At 50.3% G+C, this 13241-nt stretch overlaps 22 non-coding genes across 22 annotated transcripts; all 22 read right to left on the bottom strand.

Annotated features, from left to right (window-relative positions):
* Positions 1 to 655: 655 nt before the first annotated feature.
* On the bottom strand, positions 656 to 729 carry Trnan-guu. The gene has a single exon. It is a non-coding gene; the product is annotated as a tRNA-Asn (tRNA).
* Positions 730 to 1062: 333 nt separating this feature from the next.
* On the bottom strand, positions 1063 to 1134 carry Trnat-cgu. The gene has a single exon. It is a non-coding gene; the product is annotated as a tRNA-Thr (tRNA).
* Positions 1135 to 1823: 689 nt separating this feature from the next.
* Positions 1824 to 1897, bottom strand: Trnan-guu. The gene has a single exon. It is a non-coding gene; the product is annotated as a tRNA-Asn (tRNA).
* Positions 1898 to 2230: 333 nt separating this feature from the next.
* Positions 2231 to 2302, bottom strand: Trnat-cgu. Its single transcript has one exon. It is a non-coding gene; the product is annotated as a tRNA-Thr (tRNA).
* A 689-nt stretch (positions 2303 to 2991) lies between these two features.
* Positions 2992 to 3065, bottom strand: Trnan-guu. Its single transcript has one exon. It is a non-coding gene; the product is annotated as a tRNA-Asn (tRNA).
* Positions 3066 to 3398: 333 nt separating this feature from the next.
* Positions 3399 to 3470, bottom strand: Trnat-cgu. Its single transcript has one exon. It is a non-coding gene; the product is annotated as a tRNA-Thr (tRNA).
* Positions 3471 to 4159: 689 nt separating this feature from the next.
* Positions 4160 to 4233, bottom strand: Trnan-guu. The gene has a single exon. It is a non-coding gene; the product is annotated as a tRNA-Asn (tRNA).
* A 333-nt stretch (positions 4234 to 4566) lies between these two features.
* On the bottom strand, positions 4567 to 4638 carry Trnat-cgu. Its single transcript has one exon. It is a non-coding gene; the product is annotated as a tRNA-Thr (tRNA).
* A 689-nt stretch (positions 4639 to 5327) lies between these two features.
* Trnan-guu lies at positions 5328 to 5401 on the bottom strand. The gene has a single exon. It is a non-coding gene; the product is annotated as a tRNA-Asn (tRNA).
* Positions 5402 to 5734: 333 nt separating this feature from the next.
* On the bottom strand, positions 5735 to 5806 carry Trnat-cgu. The gene has a single exon. It is a non-coding gene; the product is annotated as a tRNA-Thr (tRNA).
* A 689-nt stretch (positions 5807 to 6495) lies between these two features.
* Positions 6496 to 6569, bottom strand: Trnan-guu. The gene has a single exon. It is a non-coding gene; the product is annotated as a tRNA-Asn (tRNA).
* Positions 6570 to 6902: 333 nt separating this feature from the next.
* On the bottom strand, positions 6903 to 6974 carry Trnat-cgu. The gene has a single exon. It is a non-coding gene; the product is annotated as a tRNA-Thr (tRNA).
* A 1001-nt stretch (positions 6975 to 7975) lies between these two features.
* On the bottom strand, positions 7976 to 8049 carry Trnan-guu. The gene has a single exon. It is a non-coding gene; the product is annotated as a tRNA-Asn (tRNA).
* A 333-nt stretch (positions 8050 to 8382) lies between these two features.
* On the bottom strand, positions 8383 to 8454 carry Trnat-cgu. Its single transcript has one exon. It is a non-coding gene; the product is annotated as a tRNA-Thr (tRNA).
* A 689-nt stretch (positions 8455 to 9143) lies between these two features.
* On the bottom strand, positions 9144 to 9217 carry Trnan-guu. Its single transcript has one exon. It is a non-coding gene; the product is annotated as a tRNA-Asn (tRNA).
* A 333-nt stretch (positions 9218 to 9550) lies between these two features.
* Positions 9551 to 9622, bottom strand: Trnat-cgu. Its single transcript has one exon. It is a non-coding gene; the product is annotated as a tRNA-Thr (tRNA).
* A 689-nt stretch (positions 9623 to 10311) lies between these two features.
* Trnan-guu lies at positions 10312 to 10385 on the bottom strand. The gene has a single exon. It is a non-coding gene; the product is annotated as a tRNA-Asn (tRNA).
* Positions 10386 to 10718: 333 nt separating this feature from the next.
* On the bottom strand, positions 10719 to 10790 carry Trnat-cgu. Its single transcript has one exon. It is a non-coding gene; the product is annotated as a tRNA-Thr (tRNA).
* A 689-nt stretch (positions 10791 to 11479) lies between these two features.
* Trnan-guu lies at positions 11480 to 11553 on the bottom strand. The gene has a single exon. It is a non-coding gene; the product is annotated as a tRNA-Asn (tRNA).
* A 333-nt stretch (positions 11554 to 11886) lies between these two features.
* Trnat-cgu lies at positions 11887 to 11958 on the bottom strand. The gene has a single exon. It is a non-coding gene; the product is annotated as a tRNA-Thr (tRNA).
* Positions 11959 to 12647: 689 nt separating this feature from the next.
* Trnan-guu lies at positions 12648 to 12721 on the bottom strand. The gene has a single exon. It is a non-coding gene; the product is annotated as a tRNA-Asn (tRNA).
* Positions 12722 to 13054: 333 nt separating this feature from the next.
* On the bottom strand, positions 13055 to 13126 carry Trnat-cgu. The gene has a single exon. It is a non-coding gene; the product is annotated as a tRNA-Thr (tRNA).
* Between the last annotated feature and the right edge of the window lie 115 nt (positions 13127 to 13241).

Genomic DNA, 13241 nt, shown 5'->3' with positions numbered 1-13241 from the left:
CCACATTGCCGTTTTCCAAATCTCTTGACTGTTTCGCCCTTACGATCGACGACGAGCGTCGGGCCACCAAGGGTTTGCCGTCTGCACAATCTTGACCTAGTGCACAGCTTGTGGGATAGCGTGGCTCGACTGTGAATTGCGCCTTTCGGCTCCTCTCTCTGGCTACAGTGCGCTGTTGTCCACGGTGGCGCTGGCGTTGCCCACGGGGCTTCATGTAAGGCGACTGCACGTCGCTCGGCCAACAGCGGCCTACTGCAGACCGACACTTAAGTGACACCAAATACAAATCGACGCGACTGCACGTCGCTCGGCCAACAGCGGCCTACTGCAGACCGACACTTAAGAGACACCAAATACAAATCGACATCGAGAGACAGGCCCTGTCATATGGCACTCGCGACGTATACCCTGAAATTGAATGTAAATAATACGTCTTTTGTAGTGGGCGTCGCTCTACTGCAGTGTCACACATGACGAATAAATAGGAAAACAGTAGAACGTCTGTGTAGGGCCATGTTTTTACCTACAGTGTCACTTGGCTGAATGTGTATAAGGCTCTGTGGCATCACTCAAACACAGCCAAATTGTCACACTAGCTGTGTATCTCTAACAAAGTTGACGTATGTCCTCACGTAGGTGCCAGTTAAAACGATTTCGCCCCCGGGTGGGCTCGAACCACCAACCTTTCGGTTAACAGCCGAACGCGCTAGCCGATTGCGCCACGGAGGCCTCGACTTTGGTTCACTTTTGCTCTGTATATCAAACTAATTCGTATACCTTCTGCAGGAATCTCGCAGAATGGTAGCATCTGCTTACGCCTCTTCACATGGATAACGTGCATGCACACTGTAGCGAGGCTCATAAACGAATGACATCGCCAAGCATGACATTATACTACAAAATGCAGACAAACCACTGTTCTGCCTATGCATTCAGAAAAACTCTGAGGCCAATGGAATACTTGTCATGGGTTGTAGAACATCCCTCTCATTCAGTGTACTGCCTTGTGTTAGATGCTGCTCGAGATAGCTGCGCTCCCTGCAGGAAGGTAAAAAAAATGAATGCCTTCTGTGAGGTTCGAACTCACGACCCCTGGTTTACGAGACCAGTGCTCTACCACGGAGCTAAGAAGGCGGCAGCTTTGCGTTTGTGAGCTGTCTCCGAATTGTCACTTCATCATACTGAATCTTGCAACCCTTGACCAGATATCGGATTTGGCACACCGCTGCTGCTGGGGGTGTCCACATTGCCGTTTCCCAAATCTCTTGACTGTTTCGCCCTTACGATCGACGACGAGCGTCGGGCCACCAAGGGTTTGCCGTCTGCACAATCTTGACCTAGTGCACAGCTTGTGGGATAGCGTGGCTCGACTGTGAATTGCGCCTTTCGGCTCCTCTCTCTGGCTACAGTGCGCTGTTGTCCACGGTGGCGCTGGCGTTGCCCACGGGGCTTCATGTAAGGCGACTGCACGTCGCTCGGCCAACAGCGGCCTACTGCTGACCGACACTTAAGAGACACCAAATACAAATCGACATCGAGAGACAGGCCCTGTCATATGGCACTCGCGACGTATACCCTGAAATTGAATGTAAATAATACGTCTTTTGTAGTGGGCGTCGCTCTACTGCAGTGTCACACATGACGAATAAATAGGAAAACAGTAGAACGTCTGTGTAGGGCCATGTTTTTACCTACAGTGTCACTTGGCTGAATGTGTATAAGGCTCTGTGGCATCACTCAAACACAGCCAAATTGTCACACTAGCTGTGTATCTCTAACAAAGTTGACGTATGTCCTCACGTAGGTGCCAGTTAAAACGATTTCGCCCCCGGGTGGGCTCGAACCACCAACCTTTCGGTTAACAGCCGAACGCGCTAGCCGATTGCGCCACGGAGGCCTCGACTTTGGTTCACTTTTGCTCTGTATATCAAACTAATTCGTATACCTTCTGCAGGAATCTCGCAGAATGGTAGCATCTGCTTACGCCTCTTCACATGGATAACGTGCATGCACACTGTAGCGAGGCTCATAAACGAATGACATCGCCAAGCATGACATTATACTACAAAATGCAGACAAACCACTGTTCTGCCTATGCATTCAGAAAAACTCTGAGGCCAATGGAATACTTGTCATGGGTTGTAGAACATCCCTCTCATTCAGTGTACTGCCTTGTGTTAGATGCTGCTCGAGATAGCTGCGCTCCCTGCAGGAAGGTAAAAAAAATGAATGCCTTCTGTGAGGTTCGAACTCACGACCCCTGGTTTACGAGACCAGTGCTCTACCACGGAGCTAAGAAGGCGGCAGCTTTGCGTTTGTGAGCTGTCTCCGAATTGTCACTTCATCATACTGAATCTTGCAACCCTTGACCAGATATCGGATTTGGCACACCGCTGCTGCTGGGGGTGTCCACATTGCCGTTTTCCAAATCTCTTGACTGTTTCGCCCTTACGATCGACGACGAGCGTCGGGCCACCAAGGGTTTGCCGTCTGCACAATCTTGACCTAGTGCACAGCTTGTGGGATAGCGTGGCTCGACTGTGAATTGCGCCTTTCGGCTCCTCTCTCTGGCTACAGTGCGCTGTTGTCCACGGTGGCGCTGGCGTTGCCCACGGGGCTTCATGTAAGGCGACTGCACGTCGCTCGGCCAACAGCGGCCTACTGCTGACCGACACTTAAGAGACACCAAATACAAATCGACATCGAGAGACAGGCCCTGTCATATGGCACTCGCGACGTATACCCTGAAATTGAATGTAAATAATACGTCTTTTGTAGTGGGCGTCGCTCTACTGCAGTGTCACACATGACGAATAAATAGGAAAACAGTAGAACGTCTGTGTAGGGCCATGTTTTTACCTACAGTGTCACTTGGCTGAATGTGTATAAGGCTCTGTGGCATCACTCAAACACAGCCAAATTGTCACACTAGCTGTGTATCTCTAACAAAGTTGACGTATGTCCTCACGTAGGTGCCAGTTAAAACGATTTCGCCCCCGGGTGGGCTCGAACCACCAACCTTTCGGTTAACAGCCGAACGCGCTAGCCGATTGCGCCACGGAGGCCTCGACTTTGGTTCACTTTTGCTCTGTATATCAAACTAATTCGTATACCTTCTGCAGGAATCTCGCAGAATGGTAGCATCTGCTTACGCCTCTTCACATGGATAACGTGCATGCACACTGTAGCGAGGCTCATAAACGAATGACATCGCCAAGCATGACATTATACTACAAAATGCAGACAAACCACTGTTCTGCCTATGCATTCAGAAAAACTCTGAGGCCAATGGAATACTTGTCATGGGTTGTAGAACATCCCTCTCATTCAGTGTACTGCCTTGTGTTAGATGCTGCTCGAGATAGCTGCGCTCCCTGCAGGAAGGTAAAAAAAATGAATGCCTTCTGTGAGGTTCGAACTCACGACCCCTGGTTTACGAGACCAGTGCTCTACCACGGAGCTAAGAAGGCGGCAGCTTTGCGTTTGTGAGCTGTCTCCGAATTGTCACTTCATCATACTGAATCTTGCAACCCTTGACCAGATATCGGATTTGGCACACCGCTGCTGCTGGGGGTGTCCACATTGCCGTTTTCCAAATCTCTTGACTGTTTCGCCCTTACGATCGACGACGAGCGTCGGGCCACCAAGGGTTTGCCGTCTGCACAATCTTGACCTAGTGCACAGCTTGTGGGATAGCGTGGCTCGACTGTGAATTGCGCCTTTCGGCTCCTCTCTCTGGCTACAGTGCGCTGTTGTCCACGGTGGCGCTGGCGTTGCCCACGGGGCTTCATGTAAGGCGACTGCACGTCGCTCGGCCAACAGCGGCCTACTGCTGACCGACACTTAAGAGACACCAAATACAAATCGACATCGAGAGACAGGCCCTGTCATATGGCACTCGCGACGTATACCCTGAAATTGAATGTAAATAATACGTCTTTTGTAGTGGGCGTCGCTCTACTGCAGTGTCACACATGACGAATAAATAGGAAAACAGTAGAACGTCTGTGTAGGGCCATGTTTTTACCTACAGTGTCACTTGGCTGAATGTGTATAAGGCTCTGTGGCATCACTCGAACACAGCCAAATTGTCACACTAGCTGTGTATCTCTAACAAAGTTGACGTATGTCCTCACGTAGGTGCCAGTTAAAACGATTTCGCCCCCGGGTGGGCTCGAACCACCAACCTTTCGGTTAACAGCCGAACGCGCTAGCCGATTGCGCCACGGAGGCCTCGACTTTGGTTCACTTTTGCTCTGTATATCAAACTAATTCGTATACCTTCTGCAGGAATCTCGCAGAATGGTAGCATCTGCTTACGCCTCTTCACATGGATAACGTGCATGCACACTGTAGCGAGGCTCATAAACGAATGACATCGCCAAGCATGACATTATACTACAAAATGCAGACAAACCACTGTTCTGCCTATGCATTCAGAAAAACTCTGAGGCCAATGGAATACTTGTCATGGGTTGTAGAACATCCCTCTCATTCAGTGTACTGCCTTGTGTTAGATGCTGCTCGAGATAGCTGCGCTCCCTGCAGGAAGGTAAAAAAAATGAATGCCTTCTGTGAGGTTCGAACTCACGACCCCTGGTTTACGAGACCAGTGCTCTACCACGGAGCTAAGAAGGCGGCAGCTTTGCGTTTGTGAGCTGTCTCCGAATTGTCACTTCATCATACTGAATCTTGCAACCCTTGACCAGATATCGGATTTGGCACACCGCTGCTGCTGGGGGTGTCCACATTGCCGTTTCCCAAATCTCTTGACTGTTTCGCCCTTACGATCGACGACGAGCGTCGGGCCACCAAGGGTTTGCCGTCTGCACAATCTTGACCTAGTGCACAGCTTGTGGGATAGCGTGGCTCGACTGTGAATTGCGCCTTTCGGCTCCTCTCTCTGGCTACAGTGCGCTGTTGTCCACGGTGGCGCTGGCGTTGCCCACGGGGCTTCATGTAAGGCGACTGCACGTCGCTCGGCCAACAGCGGCCTACTGCTGACCGACACTTAAGAGACACCAAATACAAATCGACATCGAGAGACAGGCCCTGTCATATGGCACTCGCGACGTATACCCTGAAATTGAATGTAAATAATACGTCTTTTGTAGTGGGCGTCGCTCTACTGCAGTGTCACACATGACGAATAAATAGGAAAACAGTAGAACGTCTGTGTAGGGCCATGTTTTTACCTACAGTGTCACTTGGCTGAATGTGTATAAGGCTCTGTGGCATCACTCAAACACAGCCAAATTGTCACACTAGCTGTGTATCTCTAACAAAGTTGACGTATGTCCTCACGTAGGTGCCAGTTAAAACGATTTCGCCCCCGGGTGGGCTCGAACCACCAACCTTTCGGTTAACAGCCGAACGCGCTAGCCGATTGCGCCACGGAGGCCTCGACTTTGGTTCACTTTTGCTCTGTATATCAAACTAATTCGTATACCTTCTGCAGGAATCTCGCAGAATGGTAGCATCTGCTTACGCCTCTTCACATGGATAACGTGCATGCACACTGTAGCGAGGCTCATAAACGAATGACATCGCCAAGCATGACATTATACTACAAAATGCAGACAAACCACTGTTCTGCCTATGCATTCAGAAAAACTCTGAGGCCAATGGAATACTTGTCATGGGTTGTAGAACATCCCTCTCATTCAGTGTACTGCCTTGTGTTAGATGCTGCTCGAGATAGCTGCGCTCCCTGCAGGAAGGTAAAAAAAATGAATGCCTTCTGTGAGGTTCGAACTCACGACCCCTGGTTTACGAGACCAGTGCTCTACCACGGAGCTAAGAAGGCGGCAGCTTTGCGTTTGTGAGCTGTCTCCGAATTGTCACTTCATCATACTGAATCTTGCAACCCTTGACCAGATATCGGATTTGGCACACCGCTGCTGCTGGGGGTGTCCACATTGCCGTTTTCCAAATCTCTTGACTGTTTCGCCCTTACGATCGACGACGAGCGTCGGGCCACCAAGGGTTTGCCGTCTGCACAATCTTGACCTAGTGCACAGCTTGTGGGATAGCGTGGCTCGACTGTGAATTGCGCCTTTCGGCTCCTCTCTCTGGCTACAGTGCGCTGTTGTCCACGGTGGCGCTGGCGTTGCCCACGGGGCTTCATGTAAGGCGACTGCACGTCGCTCGGCCAACAGCGGCCTACTGCTGACCGACACTTAAGAGACACCAAATACAAATCGACATCGAGAGACAGGCCCTGTCATATGGCACTCGCGACGTATACCCTGAAATTGAATGTAAATAATACGTCTTTTGTAGTGGGCGTCGCTCTACTGCAGTGTCACACATGACGAATAAATAGGAAAACAGTAGAACGTCTGTGTAGGGCCATGTTTTTACCTACAGTGTCACTTGGCTGAATGTGTATAAGGCTCTGTGGCATCACTCAAACACAGCCAAATTGTCACACTAGCTGTGTATCTCTAACAAAGTTGACGTATGTCCTCACGTAGGTGCCAGTTAAAACGATTTCGCCCCCGGGTGGGCTCGAACCACCAACCTTTCGGTTAACAGCCGAACGCGCTAGCCGATTGCGCCACGGAGGCCTCGACTTTGGTTCACTTTTGCTCTGTATATCAAACTAATTCGTATACCTTCTGCAGGAATCTCGCAGAATGGTAGCTTCTGCTTACGCCTCTTCACATGGATAACGTGCATGCACACTGTAGCGAGGCTCATAAACGAATGACATCGCCAAGCATGACATTATACTACAAAATGCAGACAAACCACTGTTCTGCCTATGCATTCAGAAAAACTCTGAGGCCAATGGAATACTTGTCATGGGTTGTAGAACATCCCTCTCATTCAGTGTACTGCCTTGTGTTAGATGCTGCTCGAGATAGCTGCGCTCCCTGCAGGAAGGTAAAAAAAATGAATGCCTTCTGTGAGGTTCGAACTCACGACCCCTGGTTTACGAGACCAGTGCTCTACCACGGAGCTAAGAAGGCGGCAGCTTTACGTTTGTGAGCTGTCTCCGAATTGTCACTTCATCATACTGAATCTTGCAACCCTTGACCAGATATCGGATTTGGCACACCGCTGCTGCTGGGGGTGTCCACATTGCCGTTTTCCAAATCTCTTGACTGTTTCGCCCTTACGATCGACGACGAGCGTCGGGCCACCAAGGGTTTGCCGTCTGCACAATCTTGACCTAGTGCACAGCTTGTGGGATAGCGTGGCTCGACTGTGAATTGCGCCTTTCGGCTCCTCTCCACATTGCCGTTTTCCAAATCTCTTGACTGTTTCGCCCTTACGATCGACGACGAGCGTCGGGCCACCAAGGGTTTGCCGTCTGCACAATCTTGACCTAGTGCACAGCTTGTGGGATAGCGTGGCTCGACTGTGAATTGCGCCTTTCGGCTCCTCTCCACATTGCCGTTTTCCAAATCTCTTGACTGTTTCGCCCTTACGATCGACGACGAGCGTCGGGCCACCAAGGGTTTGCCGTCTGCACAATCTTGACCTAGTGCACAGCTTGTGGGATAGCGTGGCTCGACTGTGAATTGCGCCTTTCGGCTCCTCTCTCTGGCTACAGTGCGCTGTTGTCCACGGTGGCGCTGGCGTTGCCCACGGGGCTTCATGTAAGGCGACTGCACGTCGCTCGGCCAACAGCGGCCTACTGCTGACCGACACTTAAGAGACACCAAATACAAATCGACATCGAGAGACAGGCCCTGTCATATGGCACTCGCGACGTATACCCTGAAATTGAATGTAAATAATACGTCTTTTGTAGTGGGCGTCGCTCTACTGCAGTGTCACACATGACGAATAAATAGGAAAACAGTAGAACGTCTGTGTAGGGCCATGTTTTTACCTACAGTGTCACTTGGCTGAATGTGTATAAGGCTCTGTGGCATCACTCAAACACAGCCAAATTGTCACACTAGCTGTGTATCTCTAACAAAGTTGACGTATGTCCTCACGTAGGTGCCAGTTAAAACGATTTCGCCCCCGGGTGGGCTCGAACCACCAACCTTTCGGTTAACAGCCGAACGCGCTAGCCGATTGCGCCACGGAGGCCTCGACTTTGGTTCACTTTTGCTCTGTATATCAAACTAATTCGTATACCTTCTGCAGGAATCTCGCAGAATGGTAGCATCTGCTTACGCCTCTTCACATGGATAACGTGCATGCACACTGTAGCGAGGCTCATAAACGAATGACATCGCCAAGCATGACATTATACTACAAAATGCAGACAAACCACTGTTCTGCCTATGCATTCAGAAAAACTCTGAGGCCAATGGAATACTTGTCATGGGTTGTAGAACATCCCTCTCATTCAGTGTACTGCCTTGTGTTAGATGCTGCTCGAGATAGCTGCGCTCCCTGCAGGAAGGTAAAAAAAATGAATGCCTTCTGTGAGGTTCGAACTCACGACCCCTGGTTTACGAGACCAGTGCTCTACCACGGAGCTAAGAAGGCGGCAGCTTTGCGTTTGTGAGCTGTCTCCGAATTGTCACTTCATCATACTGAATCTTGCAACCCTTGACCAGATATCGGATTTGGCACACCGCTGCTGCTGGGGGTGTCCACATTGCCGTTTTCCAAATCTCTTGACTGTTTCGCCCTTACGATCGACGACGAGCGTCGGGCCACCAAGGGTTTGCCGTCTGCACAATCTTGACCTAGTGCACAGCTTGTGGGATAGCGTGGCTCGACTGTGAATTGCGCCTTTCGGCTCCTCTCTCTGGCTACAGTGCGCTGTTGTCCACGGTGGCGCTGGCGTTGCCCACGGGGCTTCATGTAAGGCGACTGCACGTCGCTCGGCCAACAGCGGCCTACTGCTGACCGACACTTAAGAGACACCAAATACAAATCGACATCGAGAGACAGGCCCTGTCATATGGCACTCGCGACGTATACCCTGAAATTGAATGTAAATAATACGTCTTTTGTAGTGGGCGTCGCTCTACTGCAGTGTCACACATGACGAATAAATAGGAAAACAGTAGAACGTCTGTGTAGGGCCATGTTTTTACCTACAGTGTCACTTGGCTGAATGTGTATAAGGCTCTGTGGCATCACTCAAACACAGCCAAATTGTCACACTAGCTGTGTATCTCTAACAAAGTTGACGTATGTCCTCACGTAGGTGCCAGTTAAAACGATTTCGCCCCCGGGTGGGCTCGAACCACCAACCTTTCGGTTAACAGCCGAACGCGCTAGCCGATTGCGCCACGGAGGCCTCGACTTTGGTTCACTTTTGCTCTGTATATCAAACTAATTCGTATACCTTCTGCAGGAATCTCGCAGAATGGTAGCATCTGCTTACGCCTCTTCACATGGATAACGTGCATGCACACTGTAGCGAGGCTCATAAACGAATGACATCGCCAAGCATGACATTATACTACAAAATGCAGACAAACCACTGTTCTGCCTATGCATTCAGAAAAACTCTGAGGCCAATGGAATACTTGTCATGGGTTGTAGAACATCCCTCTCATTCAGTGTACTGCCTTGTGTTAGATGCTGCTCGAGATAGCTGCGCTCCCTGCAGGAAGGTAAAAAAAATGAATGCCTTCTGTGAGGTTCGAACTCACGACCCCTGGTTTACGAGACCAGTGCTCTACCACGGAGCTAAGAAGGCGGCAGCTTTGCGTTTGTGAGCTGTCTCCGAATTGTCACTTCATCATACTGAATCTTGCAACCCTTGACCAGATATCGGATTTGGCACACCGCTGCTGCTGGGGGTGTCCACATTGCCGTTTTCCAAATCTCTTGACTGTTTCGCCCTTACGATCGACGACGAGCGTCGGGCCACCAAGGGTTTGCCGTCTGCACAATCTTGACCTAGTGCACAGCTTGTGGGATAGCGTGGCTCGACTGTGAATTGCGCCTTTCGGCTCCTCTCTCTGGCTACAGTGCGCTGTTGTCCACGGTGGCGCTGGCGTTGCCCACGGGGCTTCATGTAAGGCGACTGCACGTCGCTCGGCCAACAGCGGCCTACTGCTGACCGACACTTAAGAGACACCAAATACAAATCGACATCGAGAGACAGGCCCTGTCATATGGCACTCGCGACGTATACCCTGAAATTGAATGTAAATAATACGTCTTTTGTAGTGGGCGTCGCTCTACTGCAGTGTCACACATGACGAATAAATAGGAAAACAGTAGAACGTCTGTGTAGGGCCATGTTTTTACCTACAGTGTCACTTGGCTGAATGTGTATAAGGCTCTGTGGCATCACTCGAACACAGCCAAATTGTCACACTAGCTGTGTATCTCTAACAAAGTTGACGTATGTCCTCACGTAGGTGCCAGTTAAAACGATTTCGCCCCCGGGTGGGCTCGAACCACCAACCTTTCGGTTAACAGCCGAACGCGCTAGCCGATTGCGCCACGGAGGCCTCGACTTTGGTTCACTTTTGCTCTGTATATCAAACTAATTCGTATACCTTCTGCAGGAATCTCGCAGAATGGTAGCATCTGCTTACGCCTCTTCACATGGATAACGTGCATGCACACTGTAGCGAGGCTCATAAACGAATGACATCGCCAAGCATGACATTATACTACAAAATGCAGACAAACCACTGTTCTGCCTATGCATTCAGAAAAACTCTGAGGCCAATGGAATACTTGTCATGGGTTGTAGAACATCCCTCTCATTCAGTGTACTGCCTTGTGTTAGATGCTGCTCGAGATAGCTGCGCTCCCTGCAGGAAGGTAAAAAAAATGAATGCCTTCTGTGAGGTTCGAACTCACGACCCCTGGTTTACGAGACCAGTGCTCTACCACGGAGCTAAGAAGGCGGCAGCTTTGCGTTTGTGAGCTGTCTCCGAATTGTCACTTCATCATACTGAATCTTGCAACCCTTGACCAGATATCGGATTTGGCACACCGCTGCTGCTGGGGGTGTCCACATTGCCGTTTCCCAAATCTCTTGACTGTTTCGCCCTTACGATCGACGACGAGCGTCGGGCCACCAAGGGTTTGCCGTCTGCACAATCTTGACCTAGTGCACAGCTTGTGGGATAGCGTGGCTCGACTGTGAATTGCGCCTTTCGGCTCCTCTCTCTGGCTACAGTGCGCTGTTGTCCACGGTGGCGCTGGCGTTGCCCACGGGGCTTCATGTAAGGCGACTGCACGTCGCTCGGCCAACAGCGGCCTACTGCTGACCGACACTTAAGAGACACCAAATACAAATCGACATCGAGAGACAGGCCCTGTCATATGGCACTCGCGACGTATACCCTGAAATTGAATGTAAATAATACGTCTTTTGTAGTGGGCGTCGCTCTACTGCAGTGTCACACATGACGAATAAATAGGAAAACAGTAGAACGTCTGTGTAGGGCCATGTTTTTACCTACAGTGTCACTTGGCTGAATGTGTATAAGGCTCTGTGGCATCACTCAAACACAGCCAAATTGTCACACTAGCTGTGTATCTCTAACAAAGTTGACGTATGTCCTCACGTAGGTGCCAGTTAAAACGATTTCGCCCCCGGGTGGGCTCGAACCACCAACCTTTCGGTTAACAGCCGAACGCGCTAGCCGATTGCGCCACGGAGGCCTCGACTTTGGTTCACTTTTGCTCTGTATATCAAACTAATTCGTATACCTTCTGCAGGAATCTCGCAGAATGGTAGCATCTGCTTACGCCTCTTCACATGGATAACGTGCATGCACACTGTAGCGAGGCTCATAAACGAATGACATCGCCAAGCATGACATTATACTACAAAATGCAGACAAACCACTGTTCTGCCTATGCATTCAGAAAAACTCTGAGGCCAATGGAATACTTGTCATGGGTTGTAGAACATCCCTCTCATTCAGTGTACTGCCTTGTGTTAGATGCTGCTCGAGATAGCTGCGCTCCCTGCAGGAAGGTAAAAAAAATGAATGCCTTCTGTGAGGTTCGAACTCACGACCCCTGGTTTACGAGACCAGTGCTCTACCACGGAGCTAAGAAGGCGGCAGCTTTGCGTTTGTGAGCTGTCTCCGAATTGTCACTTCATCATACTGAATCTTGCAACCCTTGACCAGATATCGGATTTGGCACACCGCTGCTGCTGGGGGTGTCCACATTGCCGTTTTCCAAATCTCTTGACTGTTTCGCCCTTACGATCGACGACGAGCGTCGGGCCACCAAGGGTTTGCCGTCTGCACAATCTTGACCTAGTGCACAGCTTGTGGGATAGCGTGGCTCGACTGTGAATTGCGCCTTTCGGCTCCTCTCTCTGGCTACAGTGCGCTGTTGTCCACGGTGGCGCTGGCGTTGCCCACGGGGCTTCATGTAAGGCGACTGCACGTCGCTCGGCCAACAGCGGCCTACTGCTGACCGACACTTAAGAGACACCAAATACAAATCGACATCGAGAGACAGGCCCTGTCATATGGCACTCGCGACGTATACCCTGAAATTGAATGTAAATAATACGTCTTTTGTAGTGGGCGTCGCTCTACTGCAGTGTCACACATGACGAATAAATAGGAAAACAGTAGAACGTCTGTGTAGGGCCATGTTTTTACCTACAGTGTCACTTGGCTGAATGTGTATAAGGCTCTGTGGCATCACTCAAACACAGCCAAATTGTCACACTAGCTGTGTATCTCTAACAAAGTTGACGTATGTCCTCACGTAGGTGCCAGTTAAAACGATTTCGCCCCCGGGTGGGCTCGAACCACCAACCTTTCGGTTAACAGCCGAACGCGCTAGCCGATTGCGCCACGGAGGCCTCGACTTTGGTTCACTTTTGCTCTGTATATCAAACTAATTCGTATACCTTCTGCAGGAATCTCGCAGAATGGTAGCATCTGCTTACGCCTCTTCACATGGATAACGTGCATGCACACTGTAGCGAGGCTCATAAACGAATGACATCGCCAAGCATGACATTATACTACAAAATGCAGACAAACCACTGTTCTGCCTATGCATTCAGAAAAACTCTGAGGCCAATGGAATACTTGTCATGGGTTGTAGAACATCCCTCTCATTCAGTGTACTGCCTTGTGTTAGATGCTGCTCGAGATAGCTGCGCTCCCTGCAGGAAGGTAAAAAAAATGAATGCCTTCTGTGAGGTTCGAACTCACGACCCCTGGTTTACGAGACCAGTGCTCTACCACGGAGCTAAGAAGGCGGCAGCTTTGCGTTTGTGAGCTGTCTCCGAATTGTCACTTCATCATACTGAATCTTGCAACCCTTGACCAGATATCGGATTTGGCACACCGCTGCTGCTGGGGGTGTCCACATTG

The sequence above is a fragment of the Schistocerca piceifrons genome, chromosome 5, assembly GCF_021461385.2.
Source record: "Schistocerca piceifrons isolate TAMUIC-IGC-003096 chromosome 5, iqSchPice1.1, whole genome shotgun sequence".
NCBI lineage: Eukaryota > Metazoa > Arthropoda > Insecta > Orthoptera > Acrididae > Schistocerca > Schistocerca piceifrons.
Note: the sequence above shows the minus strand (reverse complement) of the source record. Positions and strands in the feature narration are given on the sequence as shown.